General features: G+C 49.0%; 1 pseudogene; it reads left to right on the top strand.

Annotated features, from left to right (window-relative positions):
• Positions 1-15,110: 15,110 nt before the first annotated feature.
• LOC142564674 (uncharacterized) lies at positions 15,111-15,706 on the top strand (annotated as a pseudogene).
• Positions 15,707-17,433: the final 1,727 nt, after the last annotated feature.

The raw sequence follows: 17,433 nt of genomic DNA, 5'->3' as shown, positions 1-17,433 counted from the left end.
TCGGGTCCACAGAGAGGCTTGCGCGAGAGGACCCCGCCACATCGGCAACAGAAAAATTGTAAAAGACGTTGAACAGAATTAAAATCACAATAGGAATATGTGGCAGGTCGTATATAGTGAGCACTCCGGATTACTTTTGGCACCGTGGTGTTCTTTAACGTGTCCCTAAATCAAAGTGCGCGAGCGATTTTCATTTCGCCCCTGCCGAAATGCGGCTGTCTCGGTCAAATCCGCGATCTCGAGAAATGCCGCAGCCGCAAGGCTATCGCGGCGGGCACAGAAGCGTTGATTTAACGCGCGACCGCTTCCGTTGTGTCGCCTAGATCCTGCGGTGCGCTTTAGTTAATGCGGCTCTGCTTCTGCACGCCCTCCGTAAGTTGCCCGCTAGACATATATTTGCATGGTTTCATTTTTCAGAAATAGCGGAAAGGCGCCGTACCGTATCTTCTTGAACTTAAGTTTATCCAGCGTTTCCTTTCCTCCTCACGTCACCTTTGGTATCACTTGGACTCACTTGGACTAGTACACTCTACTTGGACCACTGGGTCAGCGTAAAGACAGACAGACAGACAGACAGATATATAATCGAAACAGACACAGAAAGACAGCGCTGTCTCAGAATGTGTCTGTTTCTTTCTACGTCCTCGTTCAGTCGCACTTACAAATTCTATCGTGTATTCAAACTAACTGGCCCGCCAACGTGTTTTAACTAATTTAACAAGCACGGTGTCAAGCGCCCACAGGTAAACATCAACACATTTCGCTGGATGAGCGAAGGTATTCGCTGTCAAAATGCTGCAGTGAAGAATCGCGGGGGCAGCCGCGGGCGAATTGACTTTGGTGCATCTCTCGCTTCAACGCGAACGAACTGTCGAAGCACAGGGCATATGAAGCTACCGGCACTACACGCGCATTCTGCGAACATCGCAGATCGCTTTGAAGATGAGGCCCGCGAGGACGCGCCCTTCGGCCACGTCGCAGATCGCTTTCAATATATGGCGCCCGCACGGTCGCGCCGTAAGCAGCAGCCGCCGGGAAAGAACGCCCCCCTCCCTCGCCTCTACCCCGTGCCTCGCGCACGCGAGATTGAGCGGATTGAGCCGCGTTTGCCAGCTCACCCTTAAAGCTTTCACTCGCTCATACAGCGTACGGCGCGCGACGACGACATTATCGCCCTAGGACTTTATACGGAACCTCACGACGACGGCGACGGCAGAAATGCGCCTGGAGTGCCCTATAATTGCTATCGCAATAAATGGAGAGTTGGAGTGCCGGCGCCTAACAACAACGCTATCTCCACGAATGTCGAATCCTGCCCGGAGCGTACACCTTCGTTCACCTTGAAAAAGTTGTTGGATGGGACAGAGAAGAAAAACAGGAGGGCGCTGAAACTGGGACGGGAGGAGGAGGAGCAAAAGAAAGGACAGGCAGGGAGGTCAACCAGACGCACGTCCGCTTTGCTACCCAACACAGGGGAAGGGGTTTAAGGGATGAAAAGAAAGGGAGGGAAGAAGGTACTATTGGTGTGAATACGTGCGGATGTCCATCACTTCATGCCCATAATGGGTCACTGAGGCCAGTCGCTCTCATGAAACGAAGCAGTGCCCGCGTCGATTTGCAAGCCAGCGACGCGTGAGGCCATGGTCCGAGAATCTTAGTATCTGAAAATGGTCTGTTATCTTATCGGCTTAACATCCTCCGAAGAACTACGCATTCGCTGTCATAGAGATTACAAAAACACAACACTAGGACGGGAATGTGCGCGCCGTCCTCTATTCTGCGCAGCTGACTTACGCGATTCGAAATACAGCCCAATCACGCGTCTGCAATCATATCTCGCGTATGGAAAAACATCTCACCACAACTATTTCGCACACTTCCAATGCTCTGGCTTCGGGGTCCCTCTCAGGAACTTCCTCAGGCTCTTCCTGCCTGCAAAGCGAAGCATATAAATATGCAGCCTCTATTGCGAGCACCGTGCATGCACAAAGTTTGGCACACCCAGCCACAGATGGGTTGCAGAAGATAGTGCTAGCCTTTCCTCGTATCCCCACAAGAACCACGCAGCCAAAGAACAAGTGAAGCTTCGTCGCGCCGCTCTGCACGATGAACCAGGCAATCGCAAAACCAGCGACGAGATCAAAGACGTGAAGTCTGTCAATGTGATTTCTAGCTGCTGCATGCAGCTCAGACTCCCCAAAATGTCATCCTGTTTACAGTTAAACATTAAATTCTAGGGTTTTGCGTGCCCAAACCACGATATGATTGCGGGACACACCGTAATTGGGGACCCCGGATTAATTCTGACCACCTGCTGATCTTTAACTAGCACCCAACGCACGGTCCACGGGCGTTTTGCATTTCACCCGCATCCGAGCGCGGTCGCCGCGGCCGTGATTCGATCCCGCGCCCTCGAGCTTAGCAGAGCACCACCATAGCCACTACACCACCCCAACGGCTTGTTCACAGTTCGACAGCGTCGTGAGATTACACATGCTATGCTCGCGGACAACTTTTTCTGGCTATGAAGCGAAAGCTACAGCGGCAGAGCTTCTGCACACGACTATTCGTACGCAGTGTAGTCCGGGTGCTCTCGGCACCGGTTTCGGTTTCGCCAACCTCCCACAACCTCTCTCGTCAAGGCAGATACAATAACTCGGCGTAAATCAATGTTCATTCACATACGAGGTGTACCAAGTTCTGAACAGCCAGCATCCCGTCGGAGCTGCGAAGGAGCCGTATGGCGACGCGCCACCGACGCTGCCGTCGGTAGAGCTGACAAAGCAGTCAGCTCGCTCGCTCGTTTGTACGTACCGATGGTTGCGATAGAAGTACAATAAAATACCAATATTTGGCTGGTGAATGTTACGTATTATTTCAAATTAGCCGCTGTAAAAACAAAAAGATATTGTTTCCTATTTCCCTTCGATGAAAACGTGAGCAAAACTGCGGGACTATTTCCAGACGCGGTCAAAGAGGCGCGCTTAGTTTCCGTAGCCTTCGCTTCATAGCCAAGAAATGTTGTCCGCGAGTATAGACATCTAGACGACAAACAGCCGCAGTTCTGCAGCACTCGTATACCATGCGAAACCGTTCAGCTTGTTCACAAAGCAATTAGCTCGCTAAAGTCATTCGTAAGTACAAACTTCAGTCAGCCATGCTAGCTGGCACATCATATGGGGAGGACGATCGCCAATGACAAACAGCTCTAACGAAGAAAAGGATAGCTTCAATTCGACAAACTTAAATGTGGAGAATTACGTTACTTGATTTGGAGCAACGCTGCGGTACAGAACGCCAGGGCGTACGAGTTTCTTTTGTCTCTCCGCATACGCAATCGCACTGTCCGACCGTTGCAATCGAAGAGATCCGGAATTCGTCAATCGACAAGTGCAAGGCAGGCGATCATTGTCGCCAAACTGGCCAATGTTCGTGCCTATCAAAACAAATCGCTTGTTATTCGGCCGCTATGCTTCTGCGTGCCAGCGCTTATGGTAAAAGAAAAAGCGCGATTTCTTTTAAACGTTCATAACGCGATCTCGAGCACTACAGCGGCTCGCTGGTAGGGTAAAGAGCCGTTGCGTTACAGAAAGCTTATGAATTAGTAGGTAGCATTGAGATAAATGAGAATCTTTATTGCTCTCGACGGTGCGAAAATCCCTCTATATATATGTATACAACAATATTTACATAGGAAGAAAAGCGCTCACCTTTCCATGTTTCAAAGTCTTCGTACAACAAACAAACACAGCACAGAGCGTGATACAGCTCGGGGTCTGACTCTGACGGGTTCTGCTCCTTCGTTCTCGGAAGGGCCGTTTCGCGGCGCCACGAGCGGCGCCTGTGCGTGATATCGCGATGGCGTTAAAAGCCGTTACGTCTGCACAGAGATGCAATTATTAGCGGGCATTGCACTGCGCCAGGCTGAGGTTAATTGCTGTGTTCTGTAAATATGCGTATTTACTTTTATTTTAATGTTTCGTCGCGTTGTAATTTCAGTGAAAGAAGGAAAAAGAAACAATTTTTGTGTAGTCACGGCAGTGACAGCAGCCCGGTGGATAACAGTTTATTTGACGAAGGACTGTAGTGATCTGAGCATGGCACGCGTCATCGCAACTTATGGACTGAAGCTTCCGTCTATGAAGAGCGCACAGAGTTCGCGCAGTAGTGGTACACGCCTGCTTATAATGGATAGGACTGGAGCTGGCGACGAACATTGAGTATGTGTCGCAGGAATGTCACTTCATGGCTCTGTAGTAGTCTCGTATTGAGGATGAGACGATTACACAACCTATGGATTTCATTTCTGCATTCTTGTCCTACCATCTCCACGTGCAAACATCAATTTGTAAGAACGTCTGTAGGCTGTGTAGACATGAGCAGCAACAACCGCCTGGCTCTAGCGCTGTTCAGAGGAATGCTTTATGTCAATAATGAATCGAAAGAAGGAACGAAAAACGGCTCAAGGCTCTTCCAAGAGTTGTTAGCGGCCAAGTAGCCTATAGCAGCCCATTTTAGAAACCTTTGTAGCACATAAATGAGGCACTCGAGTGAAGCCACACACTGTCTACCTTAATAATTACCACAATCATGTATTTATGATAGGCACGGTATGAGTTTGCAAAATGTGATATTGAATTCTTGAGATTGCTCGTATCTTCAGCGACTACTCTAAGTACAGAGGTCCGTGGTGACTCAGTGGTTACGTGGCGGTCTGCTGCTGAGGTCATGGATTCGATTCCCTGCAGCCGCGGACTCATCTCGGTGGTTGTGAATTGCGCAAATGCGGGCAATATGGGGGGGGGGGGGAGGTTGAAGGGCTTGAGGCGCCCCCTCCCCCCTAAACAATTTTTCGGAATTGGGTGAGGGAGGGCGCTCTACTGCACAGTTCACAAGAAGCAGAGTGAAGAGAATCCGAGGACAATTTTCTCAGTCGAACGCAGAGTCGCAAGTGTATAAATCAGGGAGCGCGCTGCGGAACTATTGGTACCTGAGTGAGCCAACGCCTCACAGGGCCATGGATCCCGATCAGCATGCACGAGATGGTATGCTAATTCGGGGGCGGTCGAGATTCGCTAAGGGCCGGGTCATGACGCCGTTCTGAAGTCTGAAGAGGTGGTCCGTATGCGAGCGCGCAAGTATGCGCAGGTGGGCCAGCGGAGAAGTAGCGCCTGATGCTCGATAAAGGCCAGCAATGGGTTTGGGCCCCGTGGAGACGCAGGCCACGAGCCAGCCTCTACCACTGTTTCAGCTGCGCGCGTTTCAGCTCCAGCTTGGCATACATATTAGCAGCGGTGGTCGCCGCCAATATTCTGCCACCTGCCCTAGTTCTTATTCTCTCTTTCTGTTTGCGCACAAAGGCTTTATTTCTCAGCTATTATTTCCGTTTTTCTTTCTCTCCTTAGCCTTCTCCCAGTTAAAGCCAGCAAACCAGGACCTCTTCCGGTTAACCTCCCTTTATTTTCACCATCTCATTTCTCTTTCGATCTTCGCTACGACAGCGATACGCGCAAATTGCACACCTTTCTTTCCAGTGCGTCAAATTCTGTCCAAACGTAGAGACCAAAGAACGGATGCAGTATTCATTTATTGACACAGGGATTCTTTCCCGACAAAAAATAAATAAATAAAAACGACACCGTTAAGAAAAATACAAGCTTCGAGCGTTTCTTCAACGACTTCGGGGATTATCGTTGCCATAGTCCTCTGGCCTAGCAAGTCGAACTAGGTAGTCAGCTATGTCCAACAGCAGCCGAATCGTCATTAGAGTCATCGCAAGGTGGCGCTGTAACCACTGCAACACATAATACTGTAATTTGTAGCAAAGCGATGGCAATCAATCAATCAATCAATCAATCAATCAATCAATTCATAGCTTGTTTTCCTCCCCTGAAAGAACCCTAATGAATGAGCGCTGGCTCACGGATACAGTACGAAGAAAGCAAGCAAGGACAAAAACAAAAACAAATGTAAGCGAATGTAAGTAAAAAAAAAACATAAGTAAAGATAAACACAAAGAGGGAACGACTCGGCATAATACAAGAAAACAAACACATTATATCTAAAACAACAATTACGAAAGAGAACAGCCTACTTTCGTGAAAGCGCAAGTTTGCAACAAAAACAAGCTCGTAGCAAAACAGTAGCAGCGATTTTGGAAAAAGTAGCAATATGGACACATATAAATGTTGTGGAACGTTGGGTGTTGGCTATTCCAAGCAGCAACATAGAAATTTCTATGCTCCCTGGCGATCCTACGCAGAATTCGGAACACGATACGACTAAGGAGTTCGGGGCCGATAAGAAGATCTTCAGGAGTTTGAAAAGTAGCAGAATGTCAGTACTATTACTTTGGGTACAAAGTGGTGGTATAGTGACGATAATCTATGAGTGCAAGGACAACATTCGGTGCTGGTGTTAGCAAAGCTATCATGCTCGACGCTTAAAAACATTCTCCGGGGCCGTGAGGTTATGCCATTTTCGGGTTTACAACTGCGCATCGACTAGTATTCAACTTGGCGAATACGGATTGTGGCGTATAACTCGAGGGAAGGTGCTGCAGAATATGATTCTCCTGATATTCTGTAGATAGAACGGAGTGAGCGCGGACACTGCATAGGAACATGTCTTGTGTTTAAAAAAAAAAATACATCGCGATCATTGATCTCGATGATCTCACACAATGTAACGGAATACACGAGCTAAGAAAACAGAATACTCGTCATTCTGCGAGCGAAATACATAAGGCTTGTTCACGACACAATTCAGAAAATTACGATAATCAAAGCGGCGATATTGCTCAAGAATATTGGTGCAGCACAGTCAACTGGATATAATGGGTCCGTCCAATCCTATAGTGCTGGCTTGTGTGGCTGGACATATTTCGTTAAAAACGCCTAATTTGTATTGTATTGCATTAAGAAACGAAGGAAAGCTTAAGGTTACTACAGGCTCGTATTATTTATCGGTTCATAAAGTATCGGCTAATGGGTTTTACAATGACTATCGCACTTTGCGTTTGCTGCTTAGAAAAAACTAAATCCAATTGACGACTGGTAAAAAGAACTAAAGATGGAAACAGCGCATGCGTTCGTCGTACCGTGTTCTAACCCTACAGCCATGTACCAGAAAAATAATGTCGAGCAAAGCTTTGGTTAGAAATTAAAGGCTTTTTGCATTTGAACTTATCATCTCAGTATTTAGTGATAATAAATGTGTGTACGAACAACAGCCGACATGAAGGCACACCGAGGTTGCCGAATAGGGCCCGTATGCAGAAAAAAAAATAATAAAAGCTATTACGCCTAAATAATTAGTAAAAAAAATTCTAACCAATCCTGATGCAGGACATACCATTAGCGAAGGCGACCTACCAATAGCGAGGAACATTTGCAGACGAAAAACATTGTTAACTCCGCACTATAAGATTACTGAAGATGCATTATGAGTTTTATAGAAGAGGCGCAATCTAGAACGTTTCTTTCAATATGATATCAACCTTCTTTGTATATGTGCGAGAAACATGAACACAGAGATAAAATGAATAGCGATTTTTAAGACACTGGTTAAGTGATTGTCCGAGCAACCATTTTACGGAGGCAAGAAAGGAGAGTAGGGGCGTGATCGAAGACCGCTACTCGAAACGCGCGTTCAGTTTGTGTTCAGTTTTGCTTCACGCGATTGGCCTTTGGCCGCGCCGAGTCGTCAGCGGGGCGGGGCTGACGACTCGGCGCGGCCAATCGCGTGAGGCGAAAATGAACACAAACTGAACGCGCGTTTCGAGTAGCGGTCTTCGGTCCCGCCCAAGCTTTGAACTTGTACGGGGGTAATTCCACGCCAGCCGTACCAACCTTGGCGCTCGACCGTCAGCGATTTCTTTCTAGAAATTTTAGGCCCTTGCGTACAACACGGAAAGTCATTCCAGGAAGTAGTTTTCCCGGAAAAAGAAAACTTTTTCACCACTCAAGCAGCACTTGAACTTTCTTGTATAAGGCACGAAAGAGGGTGCACGATAAAAGGCGTTGCCAAAAATAGCGTTTCATCAATAACAAATGGGCACATAATTTTCTCAGGAGATTGAAAATATGTCTCACACATAAAATTGCGTTAGGCGATTATTAGCTATTGTTTCATTTTTATAAGGCGTTAAAAATGAAAAATACTGATCCATATTTGTTTTTTTTTTTTCAATAACATGCCTCCACACAGAATGAGAAATTTCGTACGAGCTAAGTGCCCAGGAGGTGTACTTTACGAGAAAAAAGTTTTTGGGTAGATACGTTGCGCCAAGGGAAGAGAAGCGCAGTCAGGACGGCAGAAAGTTATGTGCGACGATGAAATTAGGACATTTGCAGGCTAATTTTTGTTTTACGCGACAAAAATATATCGCCACCGATTACGATATTCCCTAATGCGAAATTTGAGTGCAGCTCTATGCGTGTTCTCATTTCGCGATATATTGGTTGGCGCGTGGCGGGGGCAGTCTGTCTCATGCGGCACGTTGCAAATGGAGCGAAGTGTGGTGCGACTGCCTCGCAAATCGTGAGGCAGCGCGTGGGCTGAGCGTGGGCTGAGCGTGGGTGCGATTTACAGCAGCCGCCGCAAACCGACCTCCGCTCATGCAGCGCTTTGTTTCCATACCGACGGCGCGCGCTATTCTGGCGCCATCTGGTAGCCATCATCGCCGCAGAGCCTGTCACGCGTGGCACAATTCTTTCCTTCTGACGCTATCGTCACACCCTCCTCCCCCGCTTCCTTCCTGACGCCCTCTTCGCTATCGCAGTGTTTTCACCCCCCGGCCGCACTTCGCGTTCGCTCTTTCATCATTCGCTGGGCTCGGTTCGCTCGGTTACGAGGGGCGACAACGCTCGCCGCAGAGAGCGGCACTGTAAAAAAAAAAGTTTTGAAGTTTGTCTCCCGCCGCTCTCGAAATATTGCCACATGTAGGTAATGGCTCGAGGGCAAGAGTGGGTCGAGCCCAAAATCAATCAGTCAGTCAGTCAGTCAGTCAGTCAGTCAATCAATCAATCAATCAATCAATCAATCCATCAATCAATCAATCAATCAAAGTTTATTTCACCAGAAAATTCTGGATGGTCTTCAGGGCTAAAAGCTGCTCTAAGCAGCTTGACTGAGTCCCTGAAGACCCTTACATCGGCAGCATGTGACGTTCACAGCACATATATGCATATCTGATCATAATTATAACACGTGACTAATACTGTAACAAGTTTACGTAAGGATTACTTGAAGTTAACATACAGTGTTACAGCAGGATTCACATCAATTTTTTATACTGCGTAAACATCATCGTATAAAGACTTTCGACTGCACAAAATAAAATAAAAGTAAATAAAGATAAAATTCTAGTAATTTAACAGGTTTCACAAACAATAAAGAGTAAAAACAGCACTGATAATAGACATCGCGCAACGATAAGAAGACCACAACAGAATACAATAAGTAAAAGCCACGTAAACAAGACACATGCACGCCATGTCAAAGATAACTACGCGACCTCTATTTACAACATTGATGTGACGAACTGACATAGCTGCTTTTGTGTAGCAGTAGTTAGTTCAGGAAATTCGTTTAGAATGGGGGGGGATGGTAAATTGAAGTGGAGTGCCTGTGAGTTGTAGGTGGTCCGGTAACGAGGAACAGACCATGTTAAGGTATGTCGCGTACGCCTATTAGGGTAATTAGGTGTAAGCTAGGTTTGATATAGTTACAAGGAATTCTTTATAAGTGTTTGAAAACAAGAAGGATCGCAAAACACGAAATTTGTATAAGTGCTGTACCCGTATGATACCATATTCCTGAAACACCGTTTCAGTTGAAGCCAGGTAGGAAATGTTTGCAACATGGCGAACGCAACGCGCTTTACAAGAGCCAGTTTATTAAAACAGCTGGCTCTTGGAAAGCGCGTCGGTCGGGGTTGGCTCGCGAGTAGGAACAACGCGCGGTCTTCTTGGTTCTTTTGGGGCGGACCCACTCTTCCCCTCGACCTACATGTGGCAATATGGTTCGTCCTGGGCGCGAGGCCTCTGGCGACGAACTTAGGATCTATGGACGCGAGCGTTCCCGTGCCGATAGCGGAGTGTGTGCAGAGAACCCGAGCGCAAAAGCAGGCGGACCCACAGCGTTAAGGAGCTCGTGTCGCAGAAAAGCCGGTGTCGTCGGCGTCAGCAGCGTTGGCCGTAAGCCGAAAATACCGGAAGGCAATTCATAAATAAAAACAACTTCCAAGATGGTCTGGGTGCGAATCGAACGAGGGTCTCCGGAGTGTAAGATGGAGACGCTACCACTCAGCCATGAGTTCGACGGTGCAAAGCGAGACAAAAGCGCCTCTAGTGTATGCGGTGTGGCCTTAGAAACGTGCCGTAGAATGTTATACTGTGGTGTATATCGGTAATTATGAGCATGTACATTACAGTCGCAGTTAAACACGTAGCGAAGTAAGTTTCCGCTACATTTCTTCTGCGCTTGGCGCACACGCAGAGCCATCTTGCGGCAAACACAGAAGACCCCCTCCTTACAATGTACGGCGCTGGCCCGACAGGTGGCGCGCCACTCGCCCGCTTCTCTCCTTCGTCTCGTTTGAGCGCATTGGGGCCGTGCGGGGACCGGTGCGAGGATGCCCCAATACCCTTGCGTTTAATAGGTTTTCTCGCTCTCTCCCCTTCCAACTTACAGCATGCGTCACTAGAACCCTCGTGTTTAGGCGACGCGGCTCCTCTTTCCGCTCACAGCTCGATTCCTAGGTGCAGCGTCCGATGCGGGACGCCTCTGAAGTGAACGCGGCGCCGTAGCGCGTCTGGTGGGAAAGCGTCCCCTGCGATGTGTGCCGTGCTGCTGGCGAGGAATCATGCGTCTGCGTGGAGCTACCAAGCGAGACAGGACGATCCCATCGAGGCGTCAGCCCCATGATCGCGTCCGCCTTCATGCCGCGTCGCGGCCCGGCTGTCCGTGCCGATCACGACGTTTGGCTCGCGTAGATCGTTTCTCCCTCCGAGACACCGAGTTCTTTGGTTCGTTCCACTTGCTCACGCGCACGTTTCGACTTTGTGTGACTCAAGAGCATGCCGAGCGAATGAGTGGGCGGTGCGAACGGGGTGCGATAACGCTGTCGCGTTCCACTCTTGCAGGCGACGCTTAAGCTTCCTCCAAGTTTTTTTTTTATTTTGCACCGATTTGCGAGACATTAATTTTGAGTGGCCTGAGCTGCCATTCCCACGCAATGTGGGCGAGCGTTAGCTGGCCTCCCCAACACGGGCAAGTGGGGTGGGTGGAATGGTTTAACCTGAGCCTGAGCTCAGGTTATGTATTTGTCGTCAGACGGTGCCACTCACGCGCTTCCCTTACACCTAACTGTGGGTGTGACAGGGGGTAGCACTGTCCTTTTCTCGACAGTGGTCTTCTAGGATATCCGGGGGCGTGTGGGCGGCTGGAACGGGAGGAGGGTGTCTGGTCGGGGGACACCCGCTCGGCGAATAATCGCTTGAGCTGCACTGTCCGCTCTGTCGTTCCCAGTGGCTGCGCAGTGTCCCGGGAGCCACACGTTTCTGCCTCCCTGATGTAGTGTTGTATCTAGTAGTACGGCGAAACACGTATGAACTCGGCCGCTGTTAAAATGACGGCACGCTATTTGACAGTCCGTGAAGTTAGAATTCGATTACGACGGCGACCGCTAGGGCTTCCGCCGTGTTTGCTGCCGAGCTACTCTTGGCTGAGGCGCAGGTGAATATACCTGGCCTGTGGGCCGAGCCAACGACGACCAGCGAAAAGTCATGTGTGTCACAGCGGGCTGGGACCATGTAAAGAGTGTCTGGGTCCGTTCGTTACTGGTTTCGTTTTTTTTTTTTTTTTTCGGTGTAGGTGCGGAGCGCATTTGGGTTCGTATATTGGCGGAAAGGGGTGCGTGTTCTTCGTCACTGCATTGCAGCCGCACGAGATACCCTAAGCCGCGTAGGGCCTCCCTACCCGTGGGCGTGAGGCTGAGTCTTTCTCGTTGCGACATGAGGACGGCGGCCCTCTGCTCCTCAGAGTGTTGTATCCCTAGGTCTAGAGAAGCGATCCGTGGGTGCTCGTTTTGGTAGTCCGAGGACAGCCTTGGAGGCGGTACGGAGAAGCGTATCGGCTTGTTTGACCTCGGCCTTACTATAGGTTCTAGGTAGGTGAGACCGTACGTGACTCGGAAACTACAAATGCGTGGATTACGCGCAGCGCTTCCGCCTCTCGAAAGCCTTTGCGATGGTAGAAAACTCGGTGTACCATACGTGCAATTTGTTCAGCTGTCGCGCGAAGAGTTTTAAGTATGTACTCCGAATGCCTATTACCCTGTACCCCGGGAACAAGTACCCGTGCTTTGGCTGAAAAGGCTCCCATTCCAGCGCGGCCGTGATATAAGGCGAAGTCGAAAAACAGAGAATGGAAGGGGACGCGGAATTACGGGACGGCAGTTTCGCCACTTTGCGCAGTTGGCTCCCGCGATCGAGGGCATCGAGTCTCTGTGGGCATCCCATTGCCTTTCTCCAAACGCTACTGGCCATGTGTGAATAATATATATATATATATATATATATATATATATATACATTTTTTTTTTTTTGAAGAATATCCCACCTGTCTGCGTCGGGTTTCCTCCTCCAGGTCAAACTCCTCATCTTCCGGAGTTGGAGGGCGCCTGCATGGAACACGAACCACGAAATTCTGCAGACGCACCTGCGAGCACAGCAAGTGCAGGCCGTGTCACAGATGCCGCGAGGAAGTCAGCAATCCGGAGAACGAGAGTATGTTCGCCCTTCGCCGTTCTTCGCAGTCGTGCAGCGAATATGTACCTGACGCGAGTCGAGGCCGGCTGTATGAAGCGTAGCTGCTATAAACAATGCAGAACGCACAGGATATTTTCGCACCTCGAGAACGGCGGCTCATTAAACAAACGAGAGAAATCGGTGCCGAATTGCGTCCGCACTGCAACCTTCGGAGCCATGCGAACCTGGCTCCTATTGACGAAGCAATTGGTAACTAAAAGCCACTCCTAATAAGAAATGGGCGCGAGTCGTGATAGCTAGCAAATTCTTGCCGTATGCTGACCGTCATTAAAATAAAAAAACAGGAATGAAAAGTTTGCTGAACTTCGCTGCTTCATTTGTGGAGTTGGTTTGTGTGTGCTGCTCAGAGCGGTCTAGAGTCGTACTTGGGCAATGGAGAAAGGAATATTAAGTAGTTTTTGCTTTCGAGGCCGCAAAAGTTACTCTACAAACGACAATATTTTCCTGAGATGGGAAGTTGTTACCCCACCCTTCCATTTTCGATCCGTTGTCTGAAGGCTGTTTTCTCGTAAGGTTACTTACTGTCTGTCTGCTCCATGGATGGATGGGTGGATGGATGTATGGATGGATGTTATGAGTGTCGACTTTGGAACGTGGCGGTGGGTTGCGCCACCAAGCTCTTGCTATTAAACTACTTAATGTCCTACCTAGGTTAAATTCCGCGCTTCGCACTCCTCCTAGCTGCGTCTGTGCGAGTGGTTTCAAAGTGCATCTCGGAGGACACGAAAGGCGCGAAGTATCATGGTACACTTCAGGATAAGTAATTATGAGGCGTGCATAAGTGTTGTCTAACACGTGGCGCTTGCGACATGATTTCGGCTGCAGCAGCTGTTCTTGCAGCGATGTTCTTTCACCTTAATGATGACATATAGGAAAGTACAGGTAGTAAGAAATGCGCGTATCCGAAAATTACAGCAGTTCACTCTACCCTGGAACACAGCAGCAGGTGGTGTCCGAATCGTTCCTGTTGGTTTTCTTTTTTTTTCATTCTTGCTGTATATCTGTTTCTTTGGGGTTTTTTTTCGTTTTTTTTTTTTTTTTTGCCATTGATCTGACCATAGTCTTGAGGATGAGTTTTCCTCTGTCGTATTATTATTTTTTCGCCAGTGAAAGATAGGAGGAGGAAGAGGAAATAAAGAGAGAAGGCACGGATGTTAACTAGAGATGCGTCTGGTTGGCTGCCCTGCTCTGGGGAGGGGAGAGAGGGAATAGAAAGATAAGATAGAGAGAGGGAGGGGAGGGGGAGGAAAGCCACGTTGAGCTCGCGCACGCACGCACCGCGCCTCAGCGAGTCAGAGACGTTCACATAGGCCACTCGCCCTCAAGAAAGACAAAAGTGCACTCATAGCTTTGTGGGCAGACGATCGATGGGAACGGTCTTCCAAGCACCACCTGCATAGACAACGGCCGATCGTCCAGTCGTCGCAATGCCTTAGATAATGTTTGTCTTTCCGACTGAAATCGATGACATTGGCACAATAAATGTTCCATGTTCTGTTCCACGCCGCAGACGTCACATGCAGCACTGTCGGTGTGCACACTTCGTGTTGGTGGTGGCAATTCGATTGTCTAGTTATTGCGCGCCCAGGTGGCGCATGCAGTTAGGCTGCCCGTATGAGGCCCCTTTCCGTCGTTTCATTAAATGAAGTTGGTAAACTGTGCTCTGTCCAGTCCTCTTTTTCTTTTCTTGTGCATCTTGAGCAACACGTTTATAAATCAAGTGTGAACCAACTATAGTCCGCAAGAAAGCCATGCTGCGCATGTTCACCCTGTCGGGTCGCTGAACATGAGCCTGAACTCTACGTTCCAGCGTCAAGTTCATATCGACGAAGCGCTTTTGAGATGCGGCAACTCCGAGCGTTCGACAACCAGCTGGCAGCGCTTGGATAGACTGCGGCTATCGCGAAGCGATAATACAGCAGCCACTTTGGCAGCACCCAAAGATAAGAATTAATGCTTTAACCGTGCACTTCCCAGAGATTAGCCCTACCCTATTACACAGTCTTAAGGATTCGCCGAGTGTACCTAGTGTACCACTTTGTGGAAATACCCAAATTGTAACAGCTTCTACAGTTTCTTCAGACGAATATGCAAACGAAGAAATTTACTTAAGTTAGTACTGCCGTCTAGACTGAAATATATAACCCTGTTACTGGGAACTCCATCGTCGAATAATAAGCAGACTTTTTGGGTTTGTGCAATAGGGAGCAAAAAACAAACAAACAAACAATGTTTGCGTTATGTGCACATCACTAAAAATCACTAAACACAAACCTACTAAAGGACTGCGAGGCTGAAGTGCGGGCAGCTGCCGCTCACAAGGTCAAAGACTTCTGCCAGAATTTGCCTCCTGAAGTGCAGGAGCAGGTGATTATGAGCAACATCCTGCCCTACGGTAAGGACCTCGTCTCTGACCCGAATCAACACGTCAAGTCGGCCCTGGCCTCCGTCATCATGGGTATCTCTCCCATCTTGCGCAAGCATAACACCGCCGAGCGCCTCCTCCCACTGTTCCTCTCGCAGCTCAAGGACGAGTGTCCCCAGGTTCGACTCAACATCGCCTCCAACCTAGACTGCGTCAACGATGTCATTGGCATCCAGCAGCTTTCGCAGTCGCTGCTGCCAGCCATCGTCGAGCTGGCTGAGGACTCCAAGTGGCGCGTGCGGCTGGCTATCAGTGAGTACATGCCACTGCTGGCGGGCCAGCTGGGTGCAGAGTTCTTTGACTAAAGCTTAATGCGTTGTGCATGACATGATTGGTGGACCATGTGTTCGCCATACGTGAGGCGGCCACTCAAAACCTGCGCAACCCGGTTCACAAGTTTGGCAAGGACTGGGCCCAGGCCACCTGTCGGACGACTCCATCCAATTGAAGTTCCCTGTGGACCGTTTTTTCGCTTAGGCTTTGAACTGCTTGGCCCTTTTCCGACGACGACTAGAGGGAATAAGTGGATAGCCGTCGCTACTGATTATGCGACACGCTGCGCGATCACAAAGGCGTTGCCGACTAGTTTCGCAACAGATGTCGCCGATTTTCTCCTCCACGACGTCATTCTCCACCATGGTGCACCTCGACAGTTACTTAGAGACCACGGCCGCTCGTTCTTGTCTGGAGTTGTCGTAGACCTCCTCTGTTCTTCTACCACTGAGCACAAACCTTAAGCTGTCCACCGCCCACCACCCACAAACGAACGGTCTTACGGAACGTCTCAACCGAACAATCACAGAGATGCTGTCGATGTACGTCTCCAACGATCACCGCGACTGGGACGCCACGATGGCCTACGTGACGTTCGCGTATAACTCGTCCCGACATGACACCATAGGAGATCTGTGGTGTCATGTCACCTTTCATCTTTTGTATGGTCGCGACCCCACATTGCAGTTTGACACCATTCTCCATTCTGTGCCACGTGTTACAACTGAGTACGCTCGTGAAGTCATCGATCGCGCTCACATGGCACGTCAAGTCACCCGATCTCGTTTATTAGCCTCGCAGCATATACAAAAAGAGCGTTATGACCGGTGTCATGGCGGTGTTAAGTTCGCGCCATGTGCTTGGGTGCTCCTTTGGTCACCATGTCGTCGGGTTTGCCTCTCCCAGGAGCTTCTCTCTGGCTACACAGGGCCTTATGAAGTTCTACGTCAAGTTAACGACATAAATTACGAGACTGCGCTGCTACAGTTTGATGCATTCTCAAGTCTGACGCACGTTGACGTCGTCCACGTTTCGCGGCTGAAGCCATACTTCGCTCCTAATTCTTCGCCTACCTTGCGCCGAGACGGCGCTTCACCACACGGGGTTACTATTACGGAAGGATGAAAGAAGACAGGAAGAAGAAGATCGCGGGACGCTGGCTGCTGCATGTTGTTGTTGGTCAGCCATCTTAACGACTCTGACTTATTTTGCATATATATATATATATATATATCGTAAATGCAATCTTCTATATTCCCAACATCCCCGTAACATATAATGAAAAAATTACCGTGGTTGGGTTTTACACTACTCACGAATGCAACACCCTCCCCCGTCGAGACACCGCCAACCCTTAAGAGACGGGTGCGCATGCGAGAGAAAGAAGCAGCGGCTTTTCTAAAGCCATCACATTTACTTTCACAACAAAACCATCCCCGTCATCAGCCGACTCTTACGGCTCCCCTGCATGCGCACATACTGTTAACCAGAAAGGAAAGAGTCACACACTAGAGCAACGCCCACTTGAACCAAGGTGGCGCAGCAGGCTATCTGTTTCGTTATTATTCACTCCATCTTCCATCCCGATCAAGACTCCTGCGAAAGACGGTGGCATCTTTGTTCCAACGTCATAGGTAAAGATCAGGCATTTTTTCATTCGAGTCGAGAGCAGCGACGCTGTCCAATTACAGTATGACCTTATGCCCTGAAATATGGGGAGGGGTGGGGGACAATCGGGAGTTCATTTCTGTGTACTATAAACACTGCCGCCGCGCATGATTTACTTTGTCGATGCTCATTTACGGCCTGATCACAAAAATACATACTGTCTTTGTTGTGCGACAGGTTGCACGCTGCCCTGGGAATTCAGCATGCCTTGGTTGGTAGCAGATATCGTCTCTC

Source organism: Dermacentor variabilis, chromosome 1 (assembly GCF_050947875.1).
Source record: "Dermacentor variabilis isolate Ectoservices chromosome 1, ASM5094787v1, whole genome shotgun sequence".
Lineage (NCBI taxonomy): Eukaryota > Metazoa > Arthropoda > Arachnida > Ixodida > Ixodidae > Dermacentor > Dermacentor variabilis.
The sequence above is the reverse complement of the archived record's forward strand: the minus strand, read 5'-3'. Positions and strand labels throughout refer to the sequence as shown.